This window comes from Syzygium oleosum, unplaced genomic scaffold (genome assembly GCF_021117445.2).
Source record: "Syzygium oleosum isolate NSW1041296 unplaced genomic scaffold, Sole_v2.1 Sole_v2.21, whole genome shotgun sequence".
Classification (NCBI taxonomy): domain Eukaryota; kingdom Viridiplantae; phylum Streptophyta; class Magnoliopsida; order Myrtales; family Myrtaceae; genus Syzygium; species Syzygium oleosum.
This window is the reverse complement of record NW_026607505.1, coordinates 4780361-4792229: the sequence shown is the minus strand read 5'-3', so window position 1 is coordinate 4792229 and position 11869 is coordinate 4780361. Positions and strand designations below refer to the sequence as shown.

Below are 11869 nucleotides of genomic sequence, written 5' to 3'. Positions count from 1 at the left end.
CAGGTTCTAGCGGCTATTCTCCCAGGATACAACACATCTTCATTTTTACTCCACAACCAATTCCACTCCGAACATCGAGATCCACACAGAATAGATAGAGGGAGCATGAACAACAACTTTATATGTAAAATTAAGCAAATAAATGAAAAGAAAATTGATAATTTTTTGTTTTTGGTATGTTTCGGTTGTGATTTGGAAATTCTCTTTATAGGCAAATGAAGGAGAGGGTTAAGAAAAAAAAAATCAAATAAGACATTACAAAGCCATTAAAAGATAATAGCTTTGAGATTTTCAAAACTGTTGAAATATCCAACAGCCCTTATAGCGATATGTCGCGCCTATTTGAAACAAGCTTTATCATCATAGATAAGAACTGAAATTCAGTAAAAGGTCTCGATAAAATAGTGAACTTTTTGTTCATCTCTCTCCTTAAACGTAAGTAAAGCCGATCGGATCATATGAACCATTTCTGTCTTCATTCTATTTTTACTGTAATGTCTCACAAACTACTTAACTCGTTTACCAAGTATCTCCGGATAAAACTTCCTAGACATATTGCGAAATTTTAAAAGATGAAAGCTCATGACAGCAAGAAAATGTCTGCCCACGTGTGTGACCCGCAGAGATTTCGCTTTATGGCCAAGATTGTCTCTCGAAGTGGAGGAACATCAATGTGCCCATGCGTGAATAATGAAAAACAATTTCACAGATAAAGAAGTAAATGAGCAACCGGAATTTATAATATCAATTCACTTACGCAATCATCTCCCAATAGAACTTTAATACAGAAACCCGCATGAATTGCTTCAATTCTACGTCGTTCTTCTTTTTAATAAGTTATAATCATCACTTAAGCCTAGTTAATTACAAAAAGCACGTGCAATATGCAAGCGGAATATAGCAAATCTTATATGTGGACACAATCAAGAACATCACCATCCACATGATCTAAGTGGTCAGTCCACACTAGACAACAGTCCAAGATTATTGCAGCGATTAATATTACGTATACATTGAGTTGATGCACACTCCGAGAGACCCTCATTTTCAGATAGTTAAATTATTCTCACACAAACGAAGCGTTTAATCTATAGGATCCAATCTTCGGCACCATGTAGGAACGAACCGAAAGATCCCAAACCCGAGCTCATCTCAGCGAGGTCGGAGATCCAATTATCCATCTCCGATCCTTCACTCAACCAGTTATGTGCCTGTCCAGGAGAAGTACCTCCAACATTGTTGTTCTTGCTCATTCCCTCATTCTCAACTGTGTTCATCACTTGAGAGAAACATTTTCAAACTCATTGAACCTGAAATCAGAATCATCAAGAATCTCCGGGAGGTCCAACTCCCCGACAGTTCAGCCCACCATGAGCTGCTTCAAGTTCGGGCTTCCCTAGACATGGAAGCCGGCGACGAGACATCGCTGGATTTGTATTCCGACAGTTGCCTGTTCTTTGCCATCTGGCCATTTGCCGGCGGTGATGCTGAGGCAACGGTTTCAGTGTTGCGGAGCGTGGAGTCTCCAGCTAGCACCGGGTTCTGAGTCTCCCGCACTACTGCAGAGGCGGTGATCGGTTTGATCTTCTCAGTTTTGGATGGGTTTGGCTTCTTCCCTCCTTGTTCCCTCTTGGCTAATTTGGAGTTCCAGTGGTTTTTTATTTCATTGTCTGATCGCCCTGGAAGTCTTCCCGCAATGAGAGACCATCTACACAGATAATTAACTTTTTGGTCATTAATTATTCATTTATTAAGAAAAAACAGTCTGTAATTAGTACTGTACATGAAGATAATGTGACGTCAGGCACGTGCTTGCATGAACATATGCAAACAAAAGCACTTCATTAATTAAGCGCCAAGTCTGAAGAGCATCCTCTCTCGTCTGAAGAGCCTCTCTCTATCACTTGGATAGCTTTGCCCTAACTCCCTTTTTCCTTCAAAACCCAAGAATCCATCTTCACATCACAGCAAATGCTTTCTCGTTTTCCACTTCCCTTACATCATCCCCAAACCCTCCCATAAACCGAAAATCGCTCACAATGTCGAGGCTCAAGAGTCCAACAAACGACAGTGAAGAAGAACGACACTACTGCAGCTAATATCCACATTCCGACCTCGGCGCTGGTGGAAGGAATACCTGTCCCCCCCTCTTGCGACACGCCACTCCACACTTATAAGGAGACCGTCACTTTCCTTCCGGAGGTCGTAAGCAGCAAAAACAACTCTGTAGAAGGAAATCATGATCGCAGCAAAAGGTTTGTCGAGCAGGGTCCAAAAGGCGATTCTGGTAGGATCCCCAGTCCCCTTGGTGATGCAATGCTTTGGGGTACCTACGTAAGTAACATAGATATAAGGAAAGCGCCTGACACTTATGTTAGGTCATCTTAGACTTACAAGTTCAGCATTATGGAAGAAAACAGAGAACGGGACCTCAGGATGGCAGCATTATGTAGAAGGTTAGGACATCTATGGACAGGCAGGAAGATTGTTGCCTTAGACAATGTTGTGACGGAAGCAAAACTGCAAGAGTGTGAACGTACTGTCTTTGGCAAACTCCATGGAAGTCCTTCTGTCAACTTCCAAGCTTTCCAAGCCACTATGAAGAAAGCCTGGAAAACAAACACAGTCATTTGTAAGCATCTACAACCTGGTCTGTTTTCCTTTGAGTTTGAATCTATTCAGGAAAGAAATAAAATACTGAATTCTGGACCATGGTCGTTCTCAAGCCATTTGTTGGTGATTAAACTATGGGAGCCAAGCATGCCACCACAATGTATTAGATTCGACTCATGTACCTTTTGGGTTCAAATTCATGGCCTACCTATTGAAGGAACAACTGAAGAAACAATTAGAGAAATTGCTGAAAATATAGGGGAAGTTTTAGAAGTGCGAATAGAAACAAAAGGATATGCATCAATTGTGGTGGGGAGAGCTCGAGCTGTGTTAAAATTATCAACTCCCCTCTCATCGGGCATGCTATCCAGCTTTAGAGATAAGGAGCATTGGCTAGATTTTAAATATGAAAGACTTCCCCACTTTTGCTACTCCTGTGGGATAATAGGGCATTATGCAAAAAATTGTGAACTAGTGCCTTATGTTGAAGACTTCATTTCCACAGATCAAAAACTGTTTTATGGACCCTGGCTCAAAGCTGAAGAGGCCTCTATCAGCCCCTTTTGGAAGGCCTTTTATGGGGATATTCTGGAAGGGGAAGAAGGGCAGGGGATGAAGCAAGAGATGGTGCCGGAAACCCCACAAAATCCTGGACAAATTACTTTGGTTCAGAATGTTGCAAGTACCTCACATACCAGACTGAACAACATACAAGAGGATAGGGGAAAGGGGAAACTTACTGAAAAGGAACTTATTGTCATAGCATGCAATAAGGAATTAGAAGAAGATGCTCATCCTGATTCAGCTATCCCATTGCAAATCGAACTAGCATCATCACAGACAATAAGTGCTGGACTGCAAAGCAAAAACAGAAAGCTAAAGGTAAGAAATTACAAGAAAGGCAGAAGATATGAACCGTATGATCAGAAGAGTTCCAAAGGACAAATGCTAGATGAAGCACGGCTCTTAGAAACTTCGGTGCACTTTGCAAAAGAACCTGAACAATGGGCTCTGGTGGCTAGCCCTAATAAGCCACCGGGTTACAAGTGAAGCTTTTCTGTTGGAACTGTCAGGGGTTGGGTCCACCCTTGACGGTTCAAGCCTTAAGGGCCATTATGGCCCAAGAAAGACCCGATGTGGTATTTCTTATGGAGACCAAGAATCAAGAACATCTAGTACGTCGTTTAAGCATAATTTTAAACTCTCAGAACTGTTTTACTGTTAATCCAGTAGGGATTGGGGGGGGGGTTTGGCTCTGCTGTGGAAGAGTGAGATTTCATTGACTGTCAATTCAGCCACAGATGAGTTCATCGATATTACCCTTCAGGATAATGAGATGGCCCAACATTTTAGGGCTACTTTTGTGCATGCACCAACAATGTTTCAAGACAAAATACAATTATGGGAAGAGTTGAAACAACTGAGTATACAGAACAACTTGCCTTGGGTGTGTATTGGGGACTTTAATGAAATCTTGAATTATTGGGAAAAACTGCGGAAGCGACCTCCGCAACAATATAGAATGAATGCATTTAGAGATTTCCTCAATGCCTGTGGATTAATGGATTTAGAAAGCAAAGGTTGCGCATTTACTTGGGATAACAATCGAGAAGGCCAGAATTATGTTCAAGAAAGACTGGACAGAGCAGTTTGCAATATTGAATGGAGAATATGTTTCCCTCAAGCTGAAGTTTTCGCTTTACCGGCTATCGGATCTGATCATAGCCCCATTGTACTAGCCTTATCAGCCGAACCAACTAGAAGAAACAAGATGTTTAGATTTGAAGCATTTTGGATGGAAAATGAGGATTGTGGGAGGTTAATCAGCCAAAGCTGGAATCAGAACAGGTTACAACAATCTAATCTAGTGCAAAAAATACAAGCAGTCTCAATCGAATTGACCAGATGGAGTAGGAAAAATTTCCACAACAACCACAAGCAAATCAATGCATTGCAACAACAGCTAATGGCCTTGACAAATGATCAGACTCTGTATGACAATCAGAATAGAAAGAGGGTTATAACTGAACAGATTGAAACATTGTGGAGACAGGAGGAAATGTATTGGGGCATAAGGTCTCGAATCAATTGGCTGAAATGGGGAGACAAAAACACAAAATACTTCCATGCGATGACCATTTAGAGAAGATAGAGGAACAGAAAATCTATGCTAAAAAATGCTGACAATATGTGGATTCGTGATACCCAGACACTAAAAGAGATGACAATGGAATTTTTCCAACAGCTATATAGTTCAGAGGGCCCCCAAGAATTTCAACCTATTTTGCAACAATGTCCAACTCTTGTCACGGCTGAAATGAACCAAGAACTGATGGCTCAAGTCACAATGGAGGAGATCCATACAACGGCTTTTCAATTGGGCTCTTTGAAGGCACCGGGACCGGATGGTTTGAATGGCCAGTTTTATTAAAGAAACTTGGATGTTGTAAAAAGTGGTGTTTATGATGAAGTGAAGAAATTTTTCTATTCTGGAAATCTGAATCCAGAACTAAACAGAACTCATATCACCTTGATCCGAAAGTTCCTAACCCAGAAAGCTTGGATCAGTTCAGACCAATAAGCCTATGCAATTTTGCATACAAAATTATTTCGAAAGTCTTGGCAAATAGATTGAAAAAGTGGCTACCGGTTATAATAGGAGGAGAACAGAGTGCATCTGTGGCCGGAAGACAAATCCAAGACAATATTCTGATTGTTCAAGAAGTCCTCTATCAATTGAGAATCAGAAAAAGAAAAAGAAAATTTCAGGCGGTGTTGAAACTTGATATGAAAAAAGCCTATGACAGGGTAGAGTGGGATTTTCTTGAAGCAAGCATATTCAAAATGGGTTTCAGTGAATGGTGGGTAAAGAGAATAATGCAATGTGTAACTTCTGTTTCCTTCAGTGTAAAAATGAATGGGGAACCATTGCCCTATTTTAAGCCAACACGTGGAATACGACAAGGGGACCCCATATCTCCCTATTTGTTCATAATGATAGCAAACACACTCTCGGCTTTGATGAGAAAGGCAATACAAGATGGCACAATCTCTGGAATTAAACTAAACAGGTACTGCCCAACTCTATCTCATCTCCTCTTTGCTGATGATTCCATCTTCCTATTAGATGGCAAGCTTACTGAATGTCAAAATCTTGCATTGATCCTAAATCAATATTGCTATGCATCTGGCCAAGCAATCAACTTAAACAAATCTGGTATATTCTTTAGCTCCTGCTGTCCACAGAACTTAAGAGACAATATGGCTGCTGAACTTAGGGTTCCAGAGATCAAGAAGACTGCCAAATACTTAGGGATTCCATCGGATTGGGGAGAATCAAAGAAACAAATGTTTAGTTGGATTTTAGCAAGAGTCAATATAAAACTAGAAGGTTGGAAGGAAAAATTTATTTCAAAGGCAGGAAAAGAAACACTGATTGAAACTGTTGTTCAAGCTCTTCCTCAATATGCTATGTCAATATTCAAAATTCCAGTTTCAATTTGTCAGTCCATAGAAAGAAGGGTTGTAGCATTCTGGTGGAAAAATTCTGAAGCAAGGAAAGGTCTTCACTAGAAGAGGTGGGAAGTTCTAAAAACCAGAAAAGATAGAGGGGGTTTGGGATTTAGAGATCTAACATCTTTCAATAGAGCAATGCTTGGTAAACAAGCATGTAGACTATCTCAAAACCAGTCATCATTATGGAGCCAAATTCTAAAAGGAGTTTATTTCCCTACAAGATCATTCTGGCAGGCTGGGAAGGGGACTCGACCCTCTTGGGGATGGCAGAGCATATTGATGGGTAGGGAGAAAATATCAAGTTCAGTCATGTGGTCAGTTCGCACAGGGGACAAAATTAGTATTCGGGAAGATAGGTGGCTCAGAAGAGGAATAATAGGAGGACAAGCAACCAGTCAAGAACCGGCTAAAGTTGCGGACCTAATTAATCACGAGGACAGATCATGGGATGTAGATAAGTCGACAAGAATATTTGAAGATCAGATTGTCCATGAGGTGCTAGCAATACCACTTTGCAGCAGAGCAACAGAAGATAAACTAGTATGGACAGCCACAAAGTCGGGAGAATTTATGGTGAAGAGCGCATACAACAAAATTCGTGACAGAGAATTCCCACAGAAAGAAAGGCAAGCATCATCATCTTTCCAGCCGTCCCCCAAACTGTGGTGCCGAATCTGGAAATTAACGATTCCCCCCAAGGTAAGACATTTTCTATGGAGTGCATGCCAAAATGCCCTCCCCACGAAAGAAAACCTCTACAAGAGGAAAATATTACCTCATCTAGCTTGCCCTTTCTGTAATCAAGAGGCTGAATCAGTGGAGCACCTCTTTCTAATTTGCCCCTGGACAGCAGCAATTTGGACAGACCCATCAGTTCACATCAAAATCGCACGCAAGGAAATCACACGAATTGAGGTATGGATTCAAAAATATCAACAACAGCCTCACAAATTGCTATCGCTAGATGAGATTGCTATTATCCTGTGGTTGATATGGAAGGCCAGAAATGAGTTTGTCTTTGGAAGAAAACCCCCAAATCCGAGAACCTTAATTGAGTCGGCAAGGATTATGACTCAAAACTATAGCAGGTGGAATCAACAAAGCTCAAATTTGTATACTGAACATAGACTGTTACCTCAGTACTGGAACCCACCGACGAAGAACTCCTTCAAAATCAATATTGATGGATCCTTCCTTGAACATGCAATAGAAGGAGCAGTAGCCGGGATCCTCAGAGACGCGACTGGAGCTTTGCTCGACGGCTTTGCCGGGACAGTTCCGGCGACTTCGCCGCTACACACAGAACTGCAAGCGCTACTGCAAGTGCTCCAAGCTTTCGTCGCCTGGAGAAACGAGCACATAGTGCTGGAGACGGACAGTCTTTTGATTGTCAAGATGTTGACTGAGCAAGGTCAAGTTGGCTGGGAAGATGAAGTTGCTGTCCATGAAGCCCAAATCCGTTTGGCCCACTATAGCAAGATAACTGTGGCCCATTGCAACCGAACAGCCAACCAAGCTGCTGATTGGATCGCTAAGGCACAACGTAAAAAATCTCTTTTTTCGTCTTGGCTCATGCGTCCCCCCAACCTTTATGGGAGTTATTATGTTTTGATGCTCCCCTGTCGGGCTGTAGATCCAAGAACTCTTAAGTTTCAATTGAAGCGTTCTTTTTCGACCAAAAAAAAAAATTAAGCGCCAAGGCATCAGCCAAAAAGATGCGGCAAACTAAACCAGGAAATTTCTGGTTCAAATTAAATTTCAAGGATTAGGTAAAAAGGTGACGGGCTTTATTTTATTTAAACAATAAGTCTATACTTTACAAATCGCTTACCAATTAAACAAATTTTAATAAGATATCTAATTGCATATTCTACCAAAAACAAAAATTCTTGTTTTCTCTTCCCGTTGAGTTACTCGGCAAATATGAAAATACTAAATACCTTACCTGTTGCCCAATAGTTTGTGAAGCCTAAGGATGATGTTGCTCTTCATCACTGGTGATGTTGCCTCTCTTGATGTCAGGCCTCAGATAATTTAGCCACCTCAGCCTGCAACTTTTCTTACATCTCTTAAGACCTGCACAAAAAAATGACCCAACCGAAGATCAGTCAATCACTCCTCACTAACTATCATTCAACAACAGCATAAACACCGCCTCTTCACTTCATCATTGTCGCGACCCACCAAATTTTCTTCGGAGACAAAAATGTGGCGTAGCCTGGTATGCGTTAAGTCTAGGTCCGGGACTTAACTTGGGCTTTTCCAAGCACATACCATATTGCGACTTGTGGTTTAGGTTTTTTAACTTGCAAGTGATTTTTATCTAGGAGTCCCTACTAATCAATTTAAGGTGGGTCGATTAGAACCCCAAGTAAGGTGATGGGTGAATCACCTTATTCCTACGAACCAGAGATTAAATGAGTTCGAGGACTTGATTACACTAGTTGAGCGACTAATGTCCTTTCGGTACCTTTCATCCTGTTCATTTCAGAAAATATCTATCAGGCAGTTTGGATTGATTTTAGGACCTATCTCCTAACATGTGGGGTGATCAAACGAGTGCATAATCATTAAAGATTAGCAGTCAAAATAAATATGCAGCCTATGGTTCTAACCCTAACTAAGGCGACAACATTTAACACATAACAATTTATGCAATTATATGCTAATTAGAAATAACATGCATAATGATAATACAATAGTAAGGAAAAATAACACACAAAACACTATCGTATAACCTTATAGGACTATCCGATTTAAACATGATCATTAATCACATAATTCACATAATTTAGAAAAATATTAAAAAATACTAATTTATAAACTATTTCCTAATTTTAAAAGAAAAATAAAAAAGGATTATTATTATTATTTTTTAAAAAATAATATTTTTAATTAAAAAATAATATAATATTCGATTGGGTTGGGACGGCGAACCCGGATCGGGTCGAAACCGACCCGGGTCAACGGACTTGACCCATACGCATTGACCCGGGTCGAATCTCCGGATCCGAATCAGGTCGAGGGTCAACCCAGGTTGCTGACCCGAGTCCTGAATCGGATCGGCCCTAGTTCGATCGAAAAAGACAAAATATGACTGGTTCGATTGGGTCGAACTGGTCCTGTTTGGCCTGGAAAAATCGGCCGGAGACAACTCCCGCGTGCAGAGGTAAACGAGGGCGCCGGCTAGGTGAAATTCGGCGATTTCACCTGGCCGTTGGCCTTGGCATCCTCGGCACATGGGGCCAGGGTGGACCCGTTTTCTGGCCGACCAAGGTGGCTGGCCACGGCAGCCGGCTGCCAAGCTTCGACCAGAGCTCTTCAAGCTCAAATGCTGGTCGGAGCTTGGCCGGCGGACCTAGGCCAATCCTTGGTCATCTCTAGCCTCCCATAATCACCCTAAGATTATCCACGAGAACCCTAGCTCACCGAACGCCTACTTTCTCGCCGGCGACGACCAAAATTGAACTTGCCTCATTGAGGTATTTCCTCAAACACCTGGCATGCATAGACAAAATAGGGGGTTTTTGACCTACTTCGGGGCTCCGGCCAGCGTCATTAACCACAACTCTCCTCTGGCAATGACGCCTGGACCAGGAATAGTGTTGGTATGGGCCGGGATTCACGCAAAAGGACCTGCGCGAGTCCCGGCCAACCTGCATACAAAAACAGGGGAAAATAGGGGTGTCGAGGAGCCGCGCCTGTGAAGACACGTCTGTGTGGTTGCCGGTGGTTTGTTGGCGATGGCAAGGTTGGCTGGCTTCCTTTTCAGTCCTTGCAAATCACTCGACTCACTTTTGTTCTCTCGGTTTCTCACAAAATCTATACAAATCTCTTTCTTTGCTCTATTTTCTGACCGACCCCCTTCTTCTCTCACTTCTCCGGCTTATATGGTAGTCGCCGGTCGCTGCTCCTACTCCATTGAATGCTCTGTGCTGGCCTTTGCTCCTACCAAGACTTTCGTGGCCAGCTTTGCATGGTGGAGCGGATAATCCGCAATGTCCCAGGCGATGGTCACTACAGGGGAAGACATAGGAAGGAGGAGAGAGGCAGAGAGGCTGGCAGTGGGGGAAAGGGAGGAGCGGGCTGGGCCCAGCTCGCGTGTGGAAAAAAAGAAAAAAAAAAGAAAAGGAGTGGACTGGGCTTGTGGGGAGGGAAAAGGAAAGGGCCAGGTCGACCCGGTCTTGGCTCGAATTTTTTTTTAAATAATAAATTTTTAAAATTAATTAAGAAAATATGCTCCAATAAGCCTTATTAATGCAAATATGCCTAATGCCTATATGCCATGTAATTAGAACTATAATATTTTTTTGGTTTAGGAATTAAGGACACTAACTCCTAAATTTTGTATAATTAATTTTAGGTAATTAAAAATAAGTGTCAACAATCATAAACTCTACAAAAAACAAGAAAAGCCAAGTCCATTCAACTTTGAGATCCGAACTCATATTCATGACTTACCTGCTCTTTTGGATATGTTCTCCCACTTTCCCTCTCCATGAACCTTGATGTACTCTGTGAGTATTTTGTCTTCTTGAGCAGTCTAAGCCCTCTGTTCAACCCTTCCTCTTTCGAGAAACATGGCCTCCTTCCCATTGTTGCAACTCTCTCTCTCTCTCTCTCTCTCTCTCTCTCTCTCTCTCTCTCTCTCTCTCTCTCTCTCTCTCTCTCTCTCTCTCTCTCTCTCTCTGAATGTGTGTTTTTGTGAGAGTTTGTGATCACTTGTGTCTTTGATATGTGGCAACTTTTCTACATAAAGTAACCCAAATTTCCCCCTATTTCATGGAGAGATCCAATTGGGTTCTTTATAGATGCCTCTCTCTCTCTCTCTCTCTCTCTCTCTCTCTCTCCCCTCTGAAGTCTCAACTCAATGATATTTGTAATTTAAAAGGAGAAACATGTTGAATTTTATTGTGGCCCACGTGATTAATGGCCCATATGTAGTTTAGGTTTAACAATTATTAAGTGCTAAATTCCTATTGGTCAATAGAGAGGTGTATTTTAATTACTGTATACCCTTATAGATGGTGTGACTATAAAAGACCCTAATTAAAAACTGGTATTCTTTCAACTCTAGAAAAGAACGACAGTTTTCTCTTCATCAAGAACGTAAAAAAGCCCAAAAGGGGTCAAGAAAGAGAAACCTATTTCTTTAAAAGATTTTTCATCTACAATTAGTTTCTTCACAAGAAATCATCATGGATCAAGGTATGCCTCTCGTCTATTATGATATGGTGAAAATCATCTTGTTCTAAGATTTTTGATATGATGTTTATGCAAATATTAGGATTTGATTTGCATAAAATTGATTTGATCTTACATGTGGTATTAGAGCATGGTTTGAGAACTTGTGATTTTCCATTGATTGTTTGATTGATGAGAAAAGTTTATTGATTTTTGCCCTAATTGTGAGATTTATTTACTGGCCCGAAAAAAATAATTTTTTTGATTGATTGATCTATTATTTTTTGCTGCAATTTGATTGATGAGGAAATTGATGTTGAATAAATTGCATATGTGTATATCTTTAGTATGGGCCTATTATTGTATAAATTTACATATACATCACTGTAATCTTCTTAATTGTATTTCATTCAATATAAATAATTATTGTTGTGATTATTTAAGTTGATATCTATATTATGTATAATTCGTTAGTCACCAAAGTGGCCGAATTAGAAAGTTTCTCATAGAAGTCAAATTAAATAAAATTCAATTACTCGTGTTTATGTGATGTTAC

At 41.0% G+C, this 11869-nt stretch overlaps 1 pseudogene; it reads right to left on the bottom strand.

Annotated features, from left to right (window-relative positions):
* Positions 1 to 1022: 1022 nt before the first annotated feature.
* LOC115671239 (transcription factor MYB1-like) lies at positions 1023 to 10725 on the bottom strand (annotated as a pseudogene).
* Between the last annotated feature and the right edge of the window lie 1144 nt (positions 10726 to 11869).